Source organism: Gadus morhua, chromosome 11, assembly GCF_902167405.1.
Source record: "Gadus morhua chromosome 11, gadMor3.0, whole genome shotgun sequence".
Taxonomy (NCBI): Eukaryota; Metazoa; Chordata; class Actinopteri; order Gadiformes; family Gadidae; genus Gadus; species Gadus morhua.
In genome coordinates this window covers 30,607,629-30,630,261 of record NC_044058.1, presented here as the reverse complement: position 1 = coordinate 30,630,261, position 22,633 = coordinate 30,607,629, and the positions used below count along the sequence as shown (strand labels likewise).

The following is a 22,633-nucleotide window of genomic DNA, read 5'->3' as shown; positions in this document are numbered from 1 at the left end:
ATGTCTGTGATGATGTCATCTCCCCACTTCCTCTTCCTGTTCTCCTTGTCCTCTTCTCTGCTTGTCCTCCAAATGGAATGAATACGCTTTATAAATATGGTTACTTTAGTATGAACTGCTCTCAACCAGAATAAGTATAATAATTTGTGTGTGTGTGTGTAGCTTGTCTGGCTGCCTGGTCACACAGGAAGGCTGTGCTTCTCTGGCCTCAGCTCTGAGCTCCAACCCCTCCCATCTGAGAGAGCTGGACCTGAGCTACAATCACCCAGGAGACTCTGGAGCTGCGCTGCTCTCTGCTGGACTGCAGGATCCACGCTGGAGACTGGACACTCTCAGGTATGGAGAGGACAGCTCACCACTCAGGGACATAGTCTCCTACAAGGATTCAAGCTGCTAGATGAAGTGATTTGAAGAGGCAGCTGTCACTCACGTTGTGTAGAACGTTATGAGACGGCAGATGATGAAGGTGGATGTTTCAACATACTGCTCTCACTTTGTTTCCCCCCCAGTGTGGAGCACGGTGGAGTGTGGAGGCTGGAACCAGCTCTAAAGAAGTGTAAGTGTCTGTTTGATTCATCACATCACACACTCACTATTGAGATGGAAAGTCCATCCACACAGCAGGAAGTGAGGTCACATCCTACTGGGAATGAAGATGATGGCTGACATCATGTATCTTAGGTCTATTAATACTGTCCACCATCACAGTTAAACCTGCTTGTATAAAACCCAGCAGGTATTACATTGATACACTGAGGGGGGGCTGAGGGGGAGGGGGAGGGGGGGTGACCGGCTGAGGGGGGAAGGGGAGGGGGGGAGAAGGGGCTGAGGGGTGGGGACTAGGGGTGAGGGGGAGGGGGGGTGACCGGGCTGAGGGGGAGGGGGAGGGGGAGGGGGGGGGGGGGGGAACCGGGCTGAGGGGTGGGGACTAGGGGTGAGGGGGAGGGGGGGTGACCGGGCTGAGGGGGAGGGGGAGGGGGAGGGGGAGGGATGGACCGGGCTGAGGGGGGGCTGAGGAGGGGGGGGGAGGGGGAGGGGTGGTGACCGGCTGAGGGGGGGCTGAGGGTGAGGACTAGGGGGGAGGGGGAGGGGGGGGGACGGGGCTGAGGGGGGGGCTGAGGGTGAGGGGGAGGGGGGTGACGGGGCTGAAGGGTGAGGACTAGGGGGGAGAGGGAGGGGGGGGCTGAGGGTGAGGGGGAGGGGGGGTGAGGGGGCTGAAGGGTGAGGACTAGGGGGGAGGGGGAGGGGGGGTGACGGGGCTGAGGGGGGGGCTGAGGGTGAGGGGGAGGGGGGGTGAGGGGGCTGAAGGGTGAGGACTAGGGGGGAGGGGGGGTGACGGGGCTGAGGGGGGGGCTGAGGGTGAGGGGGAGGGGGAGTGAGGACTAGGGGAGAGGGGGAGGGGGGTGACGGGGCAGAGGGGGGTTGGGGAGGGGGAGGGGGCTGAAGAAGAAGAGAGAGCAATCCCAAAAAGAAAGAGAATAAAAAGAAGAAGAGCAGGCTGGATCCAAGGAGAGATGTTTGTTGTTGATGTTTTCATAATATTGTTGTTGATGTATTCATAACGTTATTGTTGAGGTGTGTGTATCTATGTATGTGTACATATGTACATGTATGTATGTGTTCATATCTATGTATATGTACACAGAGTGCAGGAGAACAGTACTAGTGATGATGATGATGAGGATGAAGAGCGGTTCAGCAGCTCATCATGTCTGGTTCTCCCTCAGATGCCTGTGACCTCACACTGGACCCCAACACGGCCCACAGACGACTCTCTCTGTCTGAGGACACCAGGAAGGTGACGGGGGTTGGAGAGGACCAGTCGTATCCGGATCACCCAGACAGATTTGACTCCCGGCTCCAGGTGTTGGGTAGAGAGGCTCTGACTGGCCGCTGTTACTGGGAGGTAAAGTGGGGAGGAGGGGTTGAGATAGGAGTGACATACAGAGGAATCACAAGGAGAGGACGGGGTGGTGACAGCAGGCTTGGAGAGAACAACAAGTCCTGGGTTCTTTATTGTTATGATGGTGGTTACTTTGCCTGGTACAACGGTATAGAGACAGCCCTCCCTCTCCGCCCCGCTGGCTCCACCAGAGTAGGAGTGTATCTGGACCGGCCTGCTGGCTCTCTGTCCTTCTACAGAGTGTCCCCAGGTGGAGGAGGGTCCTCAGACACACTGACACACCTCCACACCTTCAGGTCCTCCTTCACCCAGGAGGACCTCCTCCCGGGGGTGGGGGTCTGGTCAGGGGAGGGGTCCACAGCGTCTCTGTGTCGGTTGTAGAAAAAAAGAGGTGAAGTGTGTGTGTGTGTGGCTGCCCCCCCCCCTGATCGTCTCCGCTCCTGATGTCAGGGGTCCCCTCAGGGAGCCTGTTGGGGAAGACCCCCTGACTCAGGGATCCAGGCCCTCCTAGTGGGGGCCCCCCCTCAGCCGGCCTGTGGACGGGGGCGGACCCTAAGTCGGCCCCTCCAGTGTGGGAGGGGAGCCGGTTAGTGTCTGGCGCCCCCCGGTGGCCCCTCCCAGAGTCGTTGTGGGCCAATGGGAGGGCCTGGCCTTGATTGGCAGCACCAGGGTGTTGGCATGGCGACTCCTACCTCGGGGGGCTCTGGGGGGCAGACCAGGGGGGGGGCTCCTCCTGGGGGGATTGGTGAGGGGGGGGGCTGGTGTTTAACAGCTCTAGGTCAGGGAGGGGGGGGAGGAGTATGGGAGGGGGGGGGGGAGGAAGACCGGGGGTCTGGAGCTGTAGGGGGGGGGGGGGGGACCCGAGAGGCAGTGGGCCTGGGGTGGGGGGGCGAGGGGCGGGTGGGGGGCTATGGAGGGGGGGCTGGGGGTGTTGAGAGGGGTAGGGGGTCTAGGAGGGGGGGGGGAGAGGACAGGGGGGGCAGTAGTGAGCAGTGTGTGTGTCTGAGGGAGGGGGGGGGCCGGAGGCGGGGTCTGTACCGGGGGGGCCCACCTCACAGCCACGCCCCCCCCCCCCCCCCCCCCCCCTCAAAGGGGAAGCCTGTTGGAGGAGGGGGTTAAAGTGTGGGGGGGGGCTGTGGTAGAATAAGTTTCTGCTTCAGCCAGTGGTCCGTGTTCTGCTCCCCCCTGTGGACGGTATGGGGGGGGGGGGGGGGGGGGGGGGGGGGCAAGCAGGTTTAATGGACTCTGCTCATTGGTTCCCCTGTCTGACCGTCCCTGATGGGGGGGGGGGGGGGGCAAGCAGGTTTAATGGACTCTGCTCATTGGTTCCCCTGTCTGACCGTCCCTGATGGGGGGGGGGGGGGGCAAGCAGGTTTAATGGACTCTGCTCATTGGTTCCCCTGTCTGACCGTCCCTGATGGGGGGGGGGGCCAAGCAGGTTTAATGGACTCTGCTCATTGGTTCCCCTGTCTGACCGTCCCTGGTGGGGGGGGGGGGCCAAGCAGGTTTAATTGACTCTGCTCATTGGTTCCCCTGTCTGACCGTCCCTGGTGGGGGGGTGTTGGTGGTGACGGCGTGGGGGGTGACTGCTTGGTGCTGAACTGCTTGTATCGTTTTAAAGGATGTCTTGGTGATGTGGGAGAGTGGAGGTAGGGGGTGTGTGTTAGGGGCTGGTTGTTTCTGTGTGTGTGTGTGTGTGTGTGTGTGTGTGTGTGTGTGTTTCTGTGTGTGTGTGTGTGTATGTGCGTATGTAAAACAAACACGAACACACAGTGTGTTTGTGTGTTTTTGTGTGTCTGTCTGTCTGTCTGTCTGTCTGTCTGTCTGTCTGTCTGTCTGTCTGTCTGTCTGTCTGTGTGTCTGTGTGTGTGTGTGTGTATGCAGTGGTGTAGTCTACGTGATACGCAGGTATACGCCGTATACCCACTAGGAACGCACCAGGATTTGCGTATACCCACTTAAAAATGTGCACGGATACGTAGGCCTATCAACCGTCTTGTGACAGATCTTTCACTTCTGGGTTTATTTTTCGGAAATATCGGTTGGGTATAACTGCAAAAAAAAATACTTTAAGCAGGGGAAGTTATCTCCTACATTCACCATTCATAAAATTCCCCCTGCGCGCACGCGCTCTGCCCTGTCTCTGTTACGAAGCGCGAAGCTGCCCCTGCATCTCTGCACGTTAGTTGGCGGGCCGAGCCCCTCCTTCTCGCGTGTGTGTGCCTGTGTGTGCGTGCATGGGCGTGCGTGTGCGTGCGTGTGTGTGCGTGTGTGTGTGTGTGTGTGTTTGTGTGTGTGTCCAGTCCTCCCATATTAATGTGTAAACCACATAATAAGTAGTCAACAGAAGACAATGTTTTAATCCCACTTTATATCTCCTTGTTACTTTTAGATGAGAACCCCTGGCCAGCCTTTCAGACTGGGTGTCAGGCTAGGGAATTTAAAAACAGGCATCCTTGGTTAGATTGGAGGGAAAAAAAGTTATAGGTAAATGTCAGCCAACATACAGTTGGTATACACAATTGAAATTCATAATGTTAATCACTATGCAAATGAGAGTATAGCTAATTCATGGTCATTTTTAAGGTGCAGTAATTTCACACTTTTACACAATTCAATTACTGTATGGTATGTTAGATAACAACAGTAAGAGCTAAAATTAGAGCAATTGAAAGAGGGAAACATTAGTCTCCTGTCATCTCCTTCTCATGCACTAGTTAGCCATGGATGTAAACAGTTCATTAAATTATTTTGAGTACATTTTGTCCTTGTTTAGCATGTGCTATTGCTACTATAGATATACAAAGGACAACTTGTCATTTTTGTGTTCTATTTGTACATACTGTTATTAAAACTGATAAACCTATTCAGCTTTCCATGATTGTTTATAATCGTTATACTCTTAAATCAGCGGGTTGTAGACCCCTGCGTTGGTGAGTGTGGTGCGACACCCCATAAGCGCCACACACGTACACGTACCGGTGGGACGGGTTTGTACGAGGCTGGAAGGGAATCATCACAGTATACCCACTACAATAAAATAGACTACACCACTGCTCACATCTGTCACTAACCTCACTACTTCACTAATATCTAATCCTTCCCCTTCTTCTTCCTTCTCCGTGGTTCGAACCTTTACTCTGAAGGAGTGCCTTCTTGAACCTTTACACTGAAGGAACGTCTTCCTGCCCTCGGAGGGTTCAGCGTTAGGGTTGAGAGTCAGGGTTTAGAGTCGGGGACAGAGCTGGTCAGGGAGGACTGGTTTTACACAAACCCCTTCATTAGCTTTCGTGAATGGTGGTGTCATTTTGAAATTATTAATTTGGGAAAATGTTTTCCTCTGCTTTCCTTTACAAAAGTATGTATTGAACTTCTGTCAAGTGTTTTTGTTTATACTGTATATTAAAATCCTACATTGACTTCTGCATGTTTGGTGCGTTTCATTAATTGTCCTTTGACTTGGTTAATGTCAAGCTAAATATCAAACATCCATGTTACTACTAAATTCAAGCCTATCCATGTATTTAACAATGTACATACTGCCCCCGCAGGCCATTCTCTGCTACTACAACACGTTCAAACCACCAACCCGGTCTCCCATCGATGTACAATAGCTTTGTTGGTTCAAACGGAAAATGTAGTTTGGTGTGAGGCTGTTGTCCAAACTGTCCAGCAGAGGGAGGTGTCATACACCTCAATTAATTGTACGGATGTGTGTGTGTGTGTGTGTTTTAAAAAGTTAATGTGCTGGTCTGTCTGCAAATAACTCTGCCTCCAGCAACAGGTTTGGTCGCAGCATAGGAAGCAGTAGCGTGCGGTGCCCCTTCATCTCGGTGGGGCAGAAACGACCGGCGTATGACCACACCCACAATTTATATCTATTTTTAACTAGTATAATTTGAGCTACATTAAAACATGTTAACTAAACTAATTGTGAGTAAGAATTAAAAAGAAACCAATAGCCTGTTACTGCACGCTTTTGAAGTGCCATCCGCAACACTCGTCATATGATGTCGGACTAATTAGAATAGCCTATGCGCAATGGAAACAACAACTCTACAATTAATATATTGTGGCTGAGCTGATGTGTGTTAATGTGTGTGTGGAGGTGTATATATTAATTAATATATTGTGGCTGAGCTGATGTGTGTTAATGTGTGTGTGGAGGTGTATATATTAATTAATATATTGTGGCTGAGCTGATGTGTGTTAATGTGTGTGTGGAGGTGCCGGTGGGGCTGTCTCTGGGCTGGCGGTGGGTGAACGCTGTGAGGACAGCGGGCTCCTCAGTGAGTGTGGGACCGTGTTGAGGACCTGGGCCTCCACGGGGACCGTTCTGCCGGCCGGGGGGTCTAAGGTGGGGGCTGAGGGAAGTACCGGTTGGGATGTTGTCAGGTTGAGTGGTGAAGGTGTCGTGGGGAGTTTCTAGTGGGGGACTGAGATCAGTGACTGTGTAGCTGTTGAGTGGCGTAGGTTCTGCTGTTGTGTCGGTGAGTGGTTGATGACTGGGAAGTGGATGGTGGCGTTGGGGAATGTGGTGATAGCCTGTTTATTAAGGGCCGATATTTGTTTGATGGATGTAAGTTCGGGGTTGTGATTCATGTTGTTTATGCCAACTGAAAGGATGACTGTTTGTGTGTGAGTGTGTGTTGGTGTTTTCTGTAGGATGTGTAAGATATGTCCTATGGTGGCCCCGGGATAACTGTCTATTTGTATGTGTGCGTGTGTGTGTGGGGGAATTCTATAGAGATTGTAGTCGCGGATGATGAGTGTGGGTGTGTGTCCTAGGTACGACCAATCCTGCAGCTTGTGGCCCCCCCTAACCTTATGGTAGGTGGGTCGATAGTATTTTAAGACTGCAGGATTGGTCGGGGAGGGGATGGACTGTGGTTTGATATCTGGAGGGGGTAGTGTAGGGGGGGGGGGCAGTGGGGGTCGGAGGGTTGGTGTCAACAGTGACCTGGTAAGAAGGTTGTGGGGGGAGGGGGGAGACTTTTGGTCAGTTGGGTTCGTTGTGGTCGTGTTGACCTTAGTAGGCCCCTTCATCATTGCTCTTAGATTTTTCGCCAGGCCACTGGTGACACCTATGAGGGGGGGGGGGGGGGAGTCAACAAGGTCCACAATGAGGTTGGTGCGTGTGTGTGATCTAAGGAGGGGTCTGCTGGGTGTTGGTGTGTGGGGTGTGGTGGAATCTGGTGGGGAGTTCTGGGTATGAATGACCTGTGCGTCTGGGTGGAGGATCGTCTCCTTGCGGGGGTTGGGAGTGGGAGAGGTTGGAGTCAAGTGTCTGGATGGAGTGAGGGGGAACTCTGGAGAGAGGGTGGTGTATGGTGGTGTGTTGGTTGTTGCTCGGTCCTCTGAGGTGGAGGTTCATCTGGTGGGAGGATTTCTGACTGGGTGGAGCGGGGGAGAGGGTGGGGATGGGTGGGGGGGGGTGGGTTGAGTTGGGGGGGGGGGGGTAATTGATCTGAGGTGGTGTGGAGGGTGTGTGGTGCGACTCTGTGGGGGTCCTGGCTCCTGCTGCAGGTAGGGAAGGTGGGGGCCCTACCCCTCCCCCTTATCCTTGAGGGAGGGGGGAGGGGGAGGGCCGGTTGTGTGAGGGGGGGTCTGTTGTGTTTCTGGTTGTGTGTATAGTTGTGAGCTCCGTCAGTGTGGGGCGTGGGCCTGAATAGAGTGAGCTAGGGTGTGTGTGGGTGCTGGTTGGGGAGGCAGAGGGGGGAGGGGGGGGGGTCTGTGTGGCTGAGTGTGGGCTGTGGAGGTGTCGGTGAGGGGGAGGTCCAGGCTCGAGGTGGGGTGGTATGGGGACTGGTCGGTATGGGGGAGGGGGGGAGTAGGTTGAGGGGGTGTGGGTTGGTGATGAGTGGTGAGTGTGGGGCGGACGGTGTATGGAGTAGTGTGTGTTCTAGTTGATGGAAGGTGGTGGGTAATAGTCTGTGGCCCAACCTCTTGTGCGCCCGGTTGGTAGCGGTCTTAAGTGAGAGTGTGTTGGTGGGCTGGGGGGTTTGTGTGAGTTGGTCTATTGTGTGTGTGTAGTGTTCTTTAAGGATCAACATGTCATTGTGCATCCAGGTGTTGGTGTTGTCATTATTTCTTTGTGATGTGGTGTCTGGGGGTGATGGGTTTGATGAAGTGGGATCATTTGTGGACCTGTCGTGACATCCCCCTGGGGAGTTCCCGGGAGGACACCGCTCTGTCCGCTGTGTCCCTGTGGTGCAGGGCCTGGAGTATTTTAAAATATACTTTGTCTTTTCCACGGGTTGGGCCATCTGGTGCAATGTACCGGGTGTGTGTTGGTGGTGGTGGGAGGAGAGGACGGGTGGATGGTGGAGGTGGTCTTTGTGGTCTGAGTGGTTGTGTGTGTGGGTGTGTTGGTGTGGGTCTGGTGTGTTCTGTGGTTTGATATGTGTGTGTGGGTCTATTGTGGTGATGGTGGGTGTGTGGGGGTCTATACAGAAGGCTGGGGGGTCTATAACGGGATGTAGGTGTGGGAGGTAGCGTGCGTCTGTTGTGTGCGTGGTAGTGTGGCTGTGTGGTGTTGGTGTGATTGGTGTAGGTAGGCCTCCAGGGTGAAGACACTTCAATAAAGATAGATCTATTTCAAAAGGGTGGAGCTGTGAGGGGGCTCTGACCTGCTGACGGAGAGGGTGGTGGTCCCGTGGTGGGTAGAGGAGAGGGTGGGGGTCCCGTGGTAGGTAGAGGAGAGGGTGGGGGTCCCGTGGTGGGTAGAGGAGAGGGTGGTGGTCCCGTGGTGGGTAGAGGAGAGGGTGGTTGTCCCGTGGTGGGTAGAGGAGAGGGTGGTTGTCCCGTGGTGGGTAGCCTGAGAGGGTGGGGGTCCCGTGGTGGGTAGAGGAGAGGGTGGTGGTCCCGTGGTGGGTAGAGGAGAGGGTGGGGGTCCCGTGGTGGGTAGCCTGAGAGGGTGGTGGTCCCGTGGTGGGTAGCCTGAGAGGGTGGTGGTCCCGTGGTGGGTAGCCTGAGAGGGTGGTGGTCCAGTGGTGGGTAGAGGAGAGGGTGGTGGTCCCGTGGTGGGTAGAGGAGAGGGTGGTGGTCCCGTGGTGGGTAGCCTGAGAGGGTGGTGGTCCCGTGGTGGGTAGCCTGAGAGGGTGGGGGTCCCGTGGTGGGTAGCCTGAGAGGGTGGTGGTCCCGTGGTGGGTAGAGGAGAGGATGGTGGTCCCGTGGTGGGTAGCCTGAGAGGGTGGTGGTCCCGTGGTGGGTAGAGGAGAGGGTGGTGGTCCCGTGGTGGGTAGCCTGAGAGGGTGGTGGTCCCGTGGTGGGTAGAGGAGAGGGTGGTGGTCCCGTGGTGGGTAGAGGAGAGGGTGGTGGTCCCGTGGTGGGTAGCCTGAGAGGGTGGTGGTCCCGTGGTGGGTAGCCTGAGAGGGTGGTGGTCCCGTGGTGGGTAGAGGAGAGGGTGGTGGTCCCGTGGTGGGTAGCCTGAGAGGGTGGTGGTCCCGTGGTGGGTAGAGGAGAGGGTGGTGGTCCCGTGGTGGGTAGAGGAGAGGGTGGTGGTCCCGTGGTGGGTAGCCTGAGAGGGTGGTGGTCCCGTGGTGGGTAGCCTGAGAGGGTGGTGGTCCCGTGGTGGGTAGAGGAGAGGGTGGTGGTCCCGTGGTGGGTAGCCTGAGAGGGTGGTGGTCCCGTGGTGGGTAGAGGCGACGGCAGGACGGTCCCTGGTAACTGCTGACGGTGACACAGCCAACGGGCCAATAGAAACACACTTCTATTGGAAAGGATGAAAAGTACATCAGAGTAAATAAAAGGGGGGGTCTGAGGACCCCGCCCGCACACACACGCATAGAAATATATATATATGTATATATTTCTAAATATATGTGTTCTGTTACATGTATGTTTTCTCCTGTGTAATTCAGTCTTTTATGTTTATTGATGGTCCTGTGATGCCATCTACTGGCGGTCTTTGGTATTGTTCTGGAATACGTTCTGCTATGCATGCCTTTCACTCCATTACACTACATTCACTTGATCGGAAAGCGTGGTACTCGCACTCGTCTTCATAATTGCGTCTCCTCTGGTTTCAAGTTAGCCTTTGAAAGCAGCGTTGGTACGTTATCTGTATTGCTATGTTAAGGGGGTTTGATGTATAATGAGATTAAGGAAACTTTGTAAACAAATTAGATGGATGGATATTCTTACATTAGCAAGCTAACTTAGTAGCTAAGCTAATTTTACAGCATTCTGTTATTCTCATACTGAAATGCTGTACTTCCATTCCTCAGTTTTACCCTACTTCACCTCACCATAAAGAGTGAACTGTAACTTTTCGTCTGCGTGGTTTGATGGAGAGGAGTTTATACTATCTGTCAACCCTGGCAAGGTGCTGGGGGTAGAGGGCAAAACAAGAGAGACACACACACACACACACACACACACACACACACACACACACACACACACACACACTCACACACACACACACACACACACACACACACACACACACACACACACACACACACATCCACGCATCCAGACCCATCCATACACATCCTCTCATTAATAGTAAATCATGCGCATTTATACAAAATATAGGAATAAAAAGGAGCACACTGCAATCTCAGTAGAAGTCATGGGCGAAAAATAAAGGAACCCCAAAATTGCACACGCATATACATATATAATAAAAACATGGTAAAAGCATGCAAGAAGTATTAAAATAACACAGGGTAAAGGTAAGTGCTGGCAGATAAGTGCAAAATAGATTAAATGAATAAATAAAAAAATAGGAATATAAAAAAAGATAAATAAGAGATAGTAAAACCATTCACACATCCATACCATCCTTTCACATAAAAGAGGCCTCCAATGAATAAGAGGCTAAGGGTTAGGGTTATGGGTAGCATAGCCCTAACCCCCGTCCCCGAGCCCAATGGACGCTGTCCTGGGTCGTCTGGAGTTGAAGGAGAGACCGTTGTTTAAGGTGACCGCATCGGGGGTCCACCTCCTCTATGCTGTCTCTCACAAAGCTGCTGAAGGCCTCAGTGCAGTGGAGCTGGTGAAGGGATAGCTCGATGGAAACAGAGAGGAGAGGAATGACGAGACGGGCCTGAGGGACTTCAGCTCTGGCTGTTCCAACGCGACGTCGATGTCTTTGATAACGGTAACGGCTGTTTGTTCCCTAAGACCGTTGTTTATGTCTACCTAAAAACCACCGGTCTGATGCCAGGCCTGGGGGAGGGGAATCTAAGCAGGACCGCAGCCAGACCGTAGCCTGGTGGGCCCGCCTGAGGGCTCTGTCATGAGTCGGGAGAGTGGTGGAGAAACCGAGAGGGGATAACGGGAGGTTTAAACGGTAAAGTGAGTGTGTTGGGGTGTCTAAGCGGGGCTAGGGGGACCTGTGGTGGTGTAGGGAGCGGTGGGACGCCCTACTCCCCCTGAGTAGCGGGGGGGTGGGCAGGGGGGGGGCCGAGGTGGTTAACAGGGAGTGTAGTGTGGAGGAGGAAGTCAGTCGCTTGCCGTAGCCTGGTGGGCTACGGCAACAACAATTACCCTCAACAATCGTGTCCACAATCTGCCGTGAAACCCAAACCCCGAAACCCGCCTCCACAGCGGCACGCGTGGATACTGTAGGTATAACACGCTGTTTTACGTTGAAATGCTACGTATCCAGTGTTCATGGAAACGTACACCGTCAACGTTTTTTCTTGGCGACTGGGTTGCACACACACACACACACACACACACACACACACACACACACACACACACACACACACACACACACACACACACACACACACACAGGACAGAGCAGACTGAGCGTCTCGGTCCCAACTATATATAGAACCGGAACTAGAACTATAGCGGTCCCGAAGCAGTGCTTAGCTTCGCTTTCTTTGCTTTTGATGTGAAACTGGTTTTTTGTACAAACTCGAACAATTAATCCACAGGACGATTAACCATTCACTTGTTCTGATAGTTAACCGATTTAATCTCTCTCTCTCTCTCTCGCTCTCTCTCGCTCTCGCTCTCTCGCTCTCTCTCTCTCTCTCTCTCTCTCTCGCTCTCTCTCTCTCTCGCTCTCGCTCTCGCTCTCTCGCTCTCTCTCGCTCTCCCTCTTGCTTCCTCAAGTACTTCCCCTTCCAACAGTTCTGTGTGTGTGTGTGTGTGTGTGTGTGTGTGTGTGTGTGTGTGTGTGTGTGAGACCAGACCCCCCAGACCCTCTCCTCAGACCAGACCCCCCAGACCCTCTCTTCAGACCAGACCCCCCAGACCCTCTCCTCAGACCAGACCCTCTCCTCAGACCAGACCCCCCAGACCCTCTCCTCAGACCAGACCCCCCAGACCCTCTCCTCAGACCAGACCCCCCAGACCAGACCCCCCAGACCCTCTCCTCAGACCAGACCCCCCAGACCCTCTCTTCAGACCAGACCCCCCAGACCCTCTCCTCAGACCAGACCCTCTCCTCAGACCAGACCCCCCAGACCCTCTCCTCAGACCAGACCCCCCAGACCCTCTCCTCAGACCAGACCCCCCAGACCAGACCCCCCAGACCCTCTCCTCAGACCAGACCCCCCAGACCAGACCCTCTCCTCAGACCAGACCCCCCAGACCAGACCCCCCAGACCCTCTCCTCAGACCAGACCCCCCAGACCCTCTCCTCAGACCAGACCCCCCAGACCCTCTCCCCAGACCAGACCCCCCAGACCAGACCCTCTCCTCAGACCAGACCCCCCAGACCAGACCCTCTCCTCAGACCAGACCCTCACAGCTTGTTCCTCACAGAGAGAAAACTAACTTGAGATCTCTTCTGCTTCTTCCTGCTCACTCACTGTCTCACTCTCTCTCTGTCTCACTCTCTCTCTGTCTCACTCTCTCGCTGTCTCACTCTCTCTCTGTCTCACTCTCTCGCTGTCTCACTCTCTCTCTGTATCACTCTCTCTCTGTCTCTCTGTCTCTCGCTCTCTATCTCTCCTCTCTCGGTTCCTGAAGTACTTCCCGTTCCAACAGTTTGGTGTGTGTGTGTGTGTGTGTGTGTGTGTGTGTGTGTGTGTGTGTGTGTGTGTGTGTGTGTGTGTGTGTGTGTGTGTGTGTGTGTGTGTGTGTGTGTGTTTTTTGAGAGTGGATAAGTGTATGATTGCATCATTATGCATGTAACTGTATTTGTTCAGGAGGTGGCTAATGACACCACTACCTTATAAGGGGGATGTTACCATACTCTATCTCTCTCTGTACCTGACTCTAAGAGGTGTGTGTGTGTGTGTGTGTGTGTGTGTGTGTGTGTGTGTGTGTGTGTGTGTGTGTGTGTGTGTGTGTGTGTGTGTGTGTGTGTGTGTGTGTGTGTGTGTGTGTGTGTGTGTGTGTGTGTGTATTGTGCGCGAGCACTGCATTCATAACATTCGTCTTCACAGATATCACGTGCCCGCGCTGAGAGAGGCGTGTCCCGGGTTTTTTCAACTGCGAGTCAACGGTGTCGCAGCGAAGAGACTTTCTTTGACTTCCTTTCACCTGATTAACTTGTTTTAGAAACACTCTAACCTCCGTTTCTTCCCTTACATTTAAACTTTTACAACTTTATACCGTATGGACGCAATATAATCCCGGAGTAGAAACGATAAGGTAAGGTAGGCTGACAGTTTACTACCGTTTATATTGTCTTTAGGTTATGTATATGATAATGAACAACCAGTTTACTAGCGTTAATATTGTCATTAGGTTGCTGTATATAATAATGACCTCATCTTGGTATGTGTCTCCGTGTATCGCTTATCAATTAAAGACAGAGTTTACTGTAGAGAATACATTAGTTCATGTTTCACTGCTTTTCTGACCCGTGTGGTAAATTGAACACTGCGTTCAATATTCAAGAGATTCGTTTGTCTTGATGCTACTCCGAATTAAAGGAAGGACGTGACAGAAGTCCTTTCAATGTGGTGATATTTAGATATAAGTTATATATTTGTGCGTATTGACTATCGATGTGTTGAGCTTCACCAGTTGATCTATATTGAATCTGTGGTTCAGTAATGTGACAGAATTCAGACTTTGGTCCAGTGGAGAAATTGTTCTAACGTTCTTTACTTTAATTGTACCGCAATGCATTTTTTGAGTCTATTGTATATCTTTTTTGCGTTGTAGTTTAAGCACAGTTACAGTCTCCAAGGTTTTTAATAATTCATCGGTCATCTGCTGTACCCATCTGTACTGTAGTGAGGGCGGTGTGGTTATGTTGTGGGGTTCATATTGATGGTCTATGACGTCCATAATGCTTTAGTGTGACGCAGTCTCAATGACCTCTCTCAATAAACGGCTGAAGTTGAAAAGGCAATTGAAGTGATGGATGAGTTGTGTTTGTCTCCAGTCTACTATGGATGAGGAGAGAGAGGAGGGGGGTACTACCTCTAAGACCACTCTGTCTGGGGAACATGGCCGCCGGAGCAAAGCTAAGAGGTAAGAAGAGGATCTCTCTGTCTGTGACTGTTGTCCATCTCAGAGCTCAGCAGTGATGCATCATGACTCCATCATTAGTCTGAGTAATAGGTGTGTGTGTGTGTGTGTGTGTGTGTGTGTGTGTGTGTGTGTGTGTGTGTGTGTGTGTGTTGAAGCCCAGAGCAGCAGCAGAGAGCAGACTCCCCTGGACCCAGCTGTGTCTCCATGATGAGTGGATGGAACATCCTCTATGGAACATCCTTTTAACTTTAAAGATGGAAATCAGTCTATTGAGAAAAGGTAAGCATTGATTAGAGATGATGATTCGGGCTGTAGTCTTAAATTCAACCAACTCTCTGACCAATCGATTGGTCGATGGTGAAAAGATGATTATAAAACAATGCGTCCGTTATCTCTAGATCAACAGAATCTACCACAGTGCGTTGTACTCTACCTGCTAGCCTCAACATCACATAAGGGCTGTTTGGAGAAGGGCAGTGGGTTTCAGACCCCCTCTCGGTCCGAGTCCACTCGGTTAGGGCAGAGCTTCAATATGTAGCAGACAGCGGACGAGCCACGGAGCGTAGGGGCAGCGTCGTTTATAGACGACACCACCGAAGAATTGATTATAGCTTTTATCTGTGTGTAATATAACGGGGCCCACTGGATGCTGCTGGGATTAGTGACAAGAAGCCAATTCTGATGTGTTCCCACTCAAAGCCTAGCGAGCGTTAAACACGAAGGGGGATGAAGAATCACAGACGTATTAAGAAAAAAGTACTCATGCCACCATTTTAGCTGATCTGCCCACAAACTTACTCTACACTTTGCATGCTATTTTGTCGTCCTTTTTAACCAAATGCTGCCAGATCGATGACTTGGTTGGAATCAATGAGTTAGTAGTGGAGTAAAGGTTCAGTAAGTTAGGACTAGCGGTCTTCCTTATGGGCCAGTTCAACGTTGAGGAACCCGGGGGTTTGACCTCTTGTCTTATAAGTCCTATAGTTTATTAAACCATATGATTGTTTAAACAGAAATTACTAAGCCTTCAACATTATTTTTATTCATAATTAATGTTATTTCTAACACAATATAGCCCGTCAATCAAATATAAAACACATCGGTCTGCATTTGTCCCTCCCGGCTCTAAAATAATGGATTAAGAAGCTCTTTGTTCTTATTAAAGGAACACCAGCCATAGTCCGACCAAAGGGAATTTGGTCCAACAAGTGCATATCGATTAACCAGTCAACCAACCGACCAGAACTTGACAGCCCTAGTGATTATATAGGTACAGCTTCTATGAAACTTACAGGAATCCTGTTTCTTGTTTTCTAGAAGAGTCCAGCAGCAGAGAGCAGACTCCCCTGGACCCAGCTGTGTCTCCATGAAGAGTGACCACTCTATGAATCATCCTGCTGAGTTGAAAGATGGAAATCAGTCTATTGAGAAGAGGTGAGGATTTATCATATATTATAAAGATACAGCTTCTATCAAACATCCATTAATCCTGGTTCTTGTTTTTCTCAAAGAGTCCAGCAGGAGTGAGCAGACTCTTATTATCAGACTTTGCTGGTACTGATGTTTCCAAGTCAGGAAAAATTAAAGTGTGTGTGTGTGTGTGTGTGTGTGTATGTGTGTGTGTGTGTGTGTGTGTGTGTGTGTGTCTGTGTGTGTGTGTGTGTGTGTGTGTGTGTGTGTGTGTGTGTGTGTGTGTGTGTGTGTGTGTGTGTGTGTGTGTGTGTGTGTGTGTGTGTGTGTGTGTCTGTGTCTGTGTGTTGAAGCCCAGAGCAGCAGCAGAGAGCAGACTCCCCTGGACCCAGCTGTGTCTCCATGAAGAGTGACCACTCTATGAATCATCCTGCTGAGTTGAAAGATGGAAATCAGTCTATTGAGAAAAGGTAAGTATTGATTAGAGATGATGATTTGTGCTGTAATCTTAAATTCAACCAACTCTCTGACCAATCGATTGGTCGATGGTGAAAAGATGATTATAAAACAATGTGCAAGTTATCTCTGGATCAACATAATCTACCACAGTGCGTTGTACTCTACCTGCTAGCCTCAATATCACATAAGGGCTGTTTGGAGAAGGGCAGTGGGTTTCAGACCCCTCTCGGTCCGAGTCCACTCGGTTAGGGCAGAGCTTCAATATGAAGCAGACAGCGGACGAGCCACGGAGCGTCGGGCAGCGTCGTTTATAGACGACACCACCGAAGAATTGATTATAGCTTTTATCTGTGTGTAATATAACGGGGCCCACTGGATGCTGCTGGGATTCGTGACAAGAAGCCAATTCTGATGTGTTCCACTCAAAGCCTAGCGAGCGTTAAACACGAAGGGGGATGAAGAATCACAGACGTATTAAGAAAAAAGTACTCATGCCACCATTTTAGCTGATCTGCCCACAAACTTACTCTACACTTTGCATGCTATTTTGTCGTCCTTTTTAACCAAATGCTGCCAGATCGATGACTTTGTTGGAATCAATGAGTTAGTAGCGGAGTAAAGGTTGAGTAAGTTAGGACTAGCGGTCTTCCTTATGGGCCAGTTCAACGTTGAGAACCTGAGGGTTTGACCCCTTGTCGTACAAGTCTTATCGTTGAAACAGAAACTACTAAGCCTTCAACATTATTTTTATTCATAATTAATGTTATTTCTAACACAATATAGCCCGTCACTCCAATATAAAAAAATGGATGAAGAAGCTCTTTGTTCTTATTAAAGGAACACCAGCCATTGCCCGACCAAAGAGAATCTGGTCCAACAAGTGCATATCGATTAACCAGTCAATCAACTCAGTGGTCCCCAACCCCCGGTCCGTGGGTCATTTGGTACCGGATACCATATTTGAATACAATTATTATTATTATTATTTTTTTTTTTTAATTCATGCAAAATGCATGCACACTTAATAAACTCAATTTACTTCGCAATACCGTCACTCTTTTACATGCCATAAGTCTATATGCAGTTGTTAGATTGCATATAACATGTTTTCATTTTAGGCAACCTCTGCGCAACATAACCCAACCACCCCCCCCCCCCCCCCCCCCCCCCGGTCCGTGAAACTTTTCGGAGAATCATACCGGTCCTTGATGCTGAAAAGGTTGTGGACCCCTGAATCAACCGACCAGAACGTGACAGCCCTAGAGATTATATCGGTACAGCTTCTATCAAACGAAATCCTGTTTCTTGTTTTCTAGAAGAGTCCAGCAGCAGAGAGCAGACTCCCCTGGACCCAGCTGTGTCTCCATGAAGAGTGACCACTCTATGAATCATCCTGCTGAGTTGAAAGATGGAAATCAGTCTATTGAGAAAAGGTAAGTATTGATTAGAGATGATGATTTGTGCTGTAATCTTAAATTCAACCAACTCTCTGACCAATCGATTGGTCGATGGTGAAAAGATGATTATAAAACAATGTGCAAGTTATCTCTGGATCAACATAATCTACCACAGTGCGTTGTACTCTACCTGCTAGCCTCAATATCACATAAGGGCTGTTTGGAGAAGGGCAGTGGGTTTCAGACCCCTCTCGGTCCGAGTCCACTCGGTTAGGGCAGAGCTTCAATATGAAGCAGACAGCGGACGAGCCACGGAGCGTCGGGCAGCGTCGTTTATAGACGACACCACCGAAGAATTGATTATAGCTTTTATCTGTGTGTAATATAACGGGGCCCACTGGATGCTGCTGGGATTCGTGACAAGAAGCCAATTCTGATGTGTTCCACTCAAAGCCTAGCGAGCGTTAAACACGAAGGGGGATGAAGAATCACAGACGTATTAAGAAAAAAGTACTCATGCCACCATTTTAGCTGATCTGCCCACAAACTTACTCTACACTTTGCATGCTATTTTGTCGTCCTTTTTAACCAAATGCTGCCAGATCGATGACTTTGTTGGAATCAATGAGTTAGTAGCGGAGTAAAGGTTGAGTAAGTTAGGACTAGCGGTCTTCCTTATGGGCCAGTTCAACGTTGAGAACCTGAGGGTTTGACCCCTTGTCGTACAAGTCTTATCGTTGAAACAGAAACTACTAAGCCTTCAACATTATTTTTATTCATAATTAATGTTATTTCTAACACAATATAGCCCGTCACTCCAATATAAAAAAATGGATGAAGAAGCTCTTTGTTCTTATTAAAGGAACACCAGCCATTGCCCGACCAAAGAGAATCTGGTCCAACAAGTGCATATCGATTAACCAGTCAATCAACTCAGTGGTCCCCAACCCCCGGTCCGTGGGTCATTTGGTACCGGATACCATATTTGAATACAATTATTATTATTATTATTTTTTTTTTTTAATTCATGCAAAATGCATGCACACTTAATAAACTCAATTTACTTCGCAATACCGTCACTCTTTTACATGCCATAAGTCTATATGCAGTTGTTAGATTGCATATAACATGTTTTCATTTTAGGCAACCTCTGCGCAACATAACCCAACCACCCCCCCCCCCCCCCCCCCCCCGGTCCGTGAAACTTTTCGGAGAATCATACCGGTCCTTGATGCTGAAAAGGTTGTGGACCCCTGAATCAACCGACCAGAACGTGACAGCCCTAGAGATTATATCGGTACAGCTTCTATCAAACGAAATCCTGTTTCTTGTTTTCTAGAAGAGTCCAGCAGCAGAGAGCAGACTCCCCTGGACCCAGCTGTGTCTCCATGAAGAGTGACCACTCCATGAATCATCCTGCTGAGTTGAAAGATGGAAATCAGTCTATTGAGAAGAGGTGAGGATTTATCATATATTATAAAGATACAGCTTCTATCAAACATCCATTAATCCTGGTTCTTGTTTTTCTTAAAGAGTCCAGCAGGAGTGAGCAGACTCTTATTGTCAGACTTTGCTGGTACTGATGTTTCCAAGTCAGGAAAAAATAAAGTGTGTGTGTGTGTGTGTGTGTGTGTGTGTGTGTGTGTGTGTGTGTGTGTGTGTGTGTGTGTGTGTGTGTGTGTGTGTGTGTCTGTGTCTGTGTGTTGAAGCCCAGAGCAGCAGCAGAGAGCAGACTCCCCTGGACCCAGCTGTGTCTCCATGAAGAGTGACCACTCTATGAATCATCCTGCTGAGTTGAAAGATGGAAATCAGTCTATTGAGAAAAGGTAAGTATTGATTAGAGATGATGATTTGTGCTGTAATCTTAAATTCAACCAACTCTCTGACCAATGGATTGGTCGATGGTGAAAAGATGATTATAAAACAATGTGCAAGTTATCTCTGGATCAACATAATCTACCACAGTGCGTTGTACTCTACCTGCTAGCCTCAATATCACATAAGGGCTGTTTGGAGAAGGGCAGTGGGTTTCAGACCCCCTCTCGGTCCGAGTGGACTCGGTTAGGGCAGAGCTTCAATATGAAGCAGACAGCGGACGAGCCACGGAGCGTCGGGCAGCGTCGTTTATAGACGACACCACCGAAGAATTGATTATAGCTTTTATCTGTGTGTAATATAACGGGGCCCACTGGATGCTGCTGGGATTCGTGACAAGAAGCCAATTCTGATGTGTTCCACTCAAAGCCTAGCGAGCGTTAAACACGAAGGGGGATGAAGAATCACAGACGTATTAAGAAAAAAGTACTCATGCCACCATTTTAGCTGATCTGCCCACAAACTTACTCTACACTTTGCATGCTATTTTGTCGTCCTTTTTAACCAAATGCTGCCAGACCGATGACTTTGTTGGAATCAATGAGTTAGTAGCGGAGTAAAGGTTGAGTAAGTTAGGACTAGCGGTCTTCCTTATGGGCCAGTTCAACGTTGAGGAACCTGAGGGTTTGACCCCTTGTCGTATAAGTCTTATCGTTGAAACAGAAACTACTAAGCCTTCAACATTATTTTTATTCATAATTAATGTTATTTCTAACACAATATAGCCCGTCACTCCAATATAAAAAAATGGATGAAGAAGCTCTTTGTTCTTATTAAAGGAACACCAGCCATGGCCCGACCAAAGAGAATCTGGTCCAACAAGTGCATATCGATTAACCAGTCAATCAACTCAGTGGTCCCCAACCCCCGGTCCGTGGGTCATTTGGTACCGGATCCCATATTTGAATACAATTATTATTATTATTATTATTATTTTTTTTTAATTCATGCAAAATGCATGCACACTTAATAAACTCAATTTACTTCGCAATACCGTCACTCTTTTACATGCCATAAGTCTATATGCAGTTGTTAGATTGCATATAACATGTTTTCATTTTAGGCAACCTCTGCGCAACATAACCCAACCACCCCCCCCCCCCCCCCCCCCCCCCCGGTCCGTGAAACTTTTCGGAGAATCATACCGGTCCTTGATGCTGAAAAGTTTGTGGACCCCTGAATCAACCGACCAGAACGTGACAGCCCTAGAGATTATATCGGTACAGCTTCTATCAAACGAAATCCTGTTTCTTGTTTTCTAGAAGAGTCCAGCAGCAGAGAGCAGACTCCCCTGGACCCAGCTGTGTCTCCATGAAGAGTGACCACTCTATGAATCATCCTGCTGAGTTGAAAGATGGAAATCAGTCTATTGAGAAGAGGTGAGGATTTATCATATATTATAAAGATACAGCTTCTATCAAACATCCATTAATCCTGGTTCTTGTTTTTCTCAAAGAGTCCAGCAGGAGTGAGCAGACTCTTATTATCAGACTTTGCTGGTACTGATGTTTCCAAGTCAGGAAAAATTAAAGTGTGTGTGTGTGTGTGTGTATGTGTGTGTGTGTGTGTGTGTGTGTGTGTGTGTGTGTGTGTGTGTGTGTGTGTGTGTGTGTGTGTGTGTGTGTGTGTGTGTGTGTGTGTGTGTGTGTGTGTTGAAGCCCAGAGCAGCAGCAGAGAGCAGACTCCCCTGGACCCAGCTGTGTCTCCATGAAGAGTGACCACTCTATGAATCATCCTGCTGAGTTGAAAGATGGAAATCAGTCTATTGAGAAAAGGTAAGTATTGATTAGAGATGATGATTTGTGCTGTAATCTTAAATTCAACCAACTCTCTGACCAATGGATTGGTCGATGGTGAAAAGATGATTATAAAACAATGTGCAAGTTATCTCTGGATCAACATAATCTACCACAGTGCGTTGTACTCTACCTGCTAGCCTCAATATCACATAAGGGCTGTTTGGAGAAGGGCAGTGGGTTTCAGACCCCCTCTCGGTCCGAGTGGACTCGGTTAGGGCAGAGCTTCAATATGAAGCAGACAGCGGACGAGCCACGGAGCGTCGGGCAGCGTCGTTTATAGACGACACCACCGAAGAATTGATTATAGCTTTTATCTGTGTGTAATATAACGGGGCCCACTGGATGCTGCTGGGATTCGTGACAAGAAGCCAATTCTGATGTGTTCCACTCAAAGCCTAGCGAGCGTTAAACACGAAGGGGGTTGAAGAATCACAGACGTATTAAGAAAAAAGTACTCATGCCACCATTTTAGCTGATCTGCCCACAAACTTACTCTACACTTTGCATGCTATTTTGTCGTCCTTTTTAACCAAATGCTGCCAGATCGATGACTTTGTTGGAATCAATGAGTTAGTAGCGGAGTAAAGGTTGAGTAAGTTAGGACTAGCGGTCTTCCTTATGGGCCAGTTCAACGTTGAGGAACCCGGGGGTTTGACCCCTTGTCGTATAAGTCTTATCGTTGAAACAGAAACTACTAAGCCTTCAACATTATTTTTATTCATAATTAATGTTATTTCTAACACAATATAGCCCGTCACTCCAATATAAAAAAATGGATGAAGAAGCTCTTTGTTCTTATTAAAGGAACACCAGCCATTGCCGACCAAAGAGAATCTGGTCCAACAAGTGCATATCGATTAACCAGTCAATCAACTCAGTGGTCCCCAACCCCCGGTCCGTGGGTCATTTGGTACCGGATACCATATTTGAATACAATTATTATTATTATTATTTTTTTTTTTTAATTCATGCAAAATGCATGCACACTTAATAAACTCAATTTACTTCGCAATACCGTCACTCTTTTACATGCCATAAGTCTATATGCAGTTGTTAGATTGCATATAACATGTTTTCATTTTAGGCAACCTCTGCGCAACATAACCCAACCACCCCCCCCCCCCCCCCGGTCCGTGAAACTTTTCGGAGAATCGTACCGGTCCTTGATGCTGAAAAGGTTGTGGACCCCTGAATCAACCGACCAGAACGTGACAGCCCTAGAGATTATATCGGTACAGCTTCTATCAAACGAAATCCTGTTTCTTGTTTTCTAGAAGAGTCCAGCAGCAGAGAGCAGACTCCCCTGGACCCAGCTGTGTCTCCATGAAGAGTGACCACTCTATGAATCATCCTGCTGAGTTGAAAGATGGAAATCAGTCTATTGAGAAGAG

The 22,633-nt window shown here is 49.4% G+C and overlaps 1 long non-coding RNA gene across 2 annotated transcripts; it reads left to right on the top strand.

Annotated features, from left to right (window-relative positions):
- Positions 1-12,036: 12,036 nt before the first annotated feature.
- On the top strand, positions 12,037-15,679 carry LOC115553844 (uncharacterized). 2 transcript variants are annotated; one of them, XR_003978522.1, is made up of 5 exons: positions 12,037-12,051; positions 13,101-13,471; positions 14,214-14,302; positions 14,458-14,581; positions 15,620-15,679. It is a non-coding gene; the product is annotated as an uncharacterized LOC115553844 (long non-coding RNA). The 2 variants fall into 2 exon arrangements; XR_003978520.1 differs by lacking the exon at positions 12,037-12,051 and having other exon boundaries at positions 12,545-13,471.
- Positions 15,680-22,633: the final 6,954 nt, after the last annotated feature.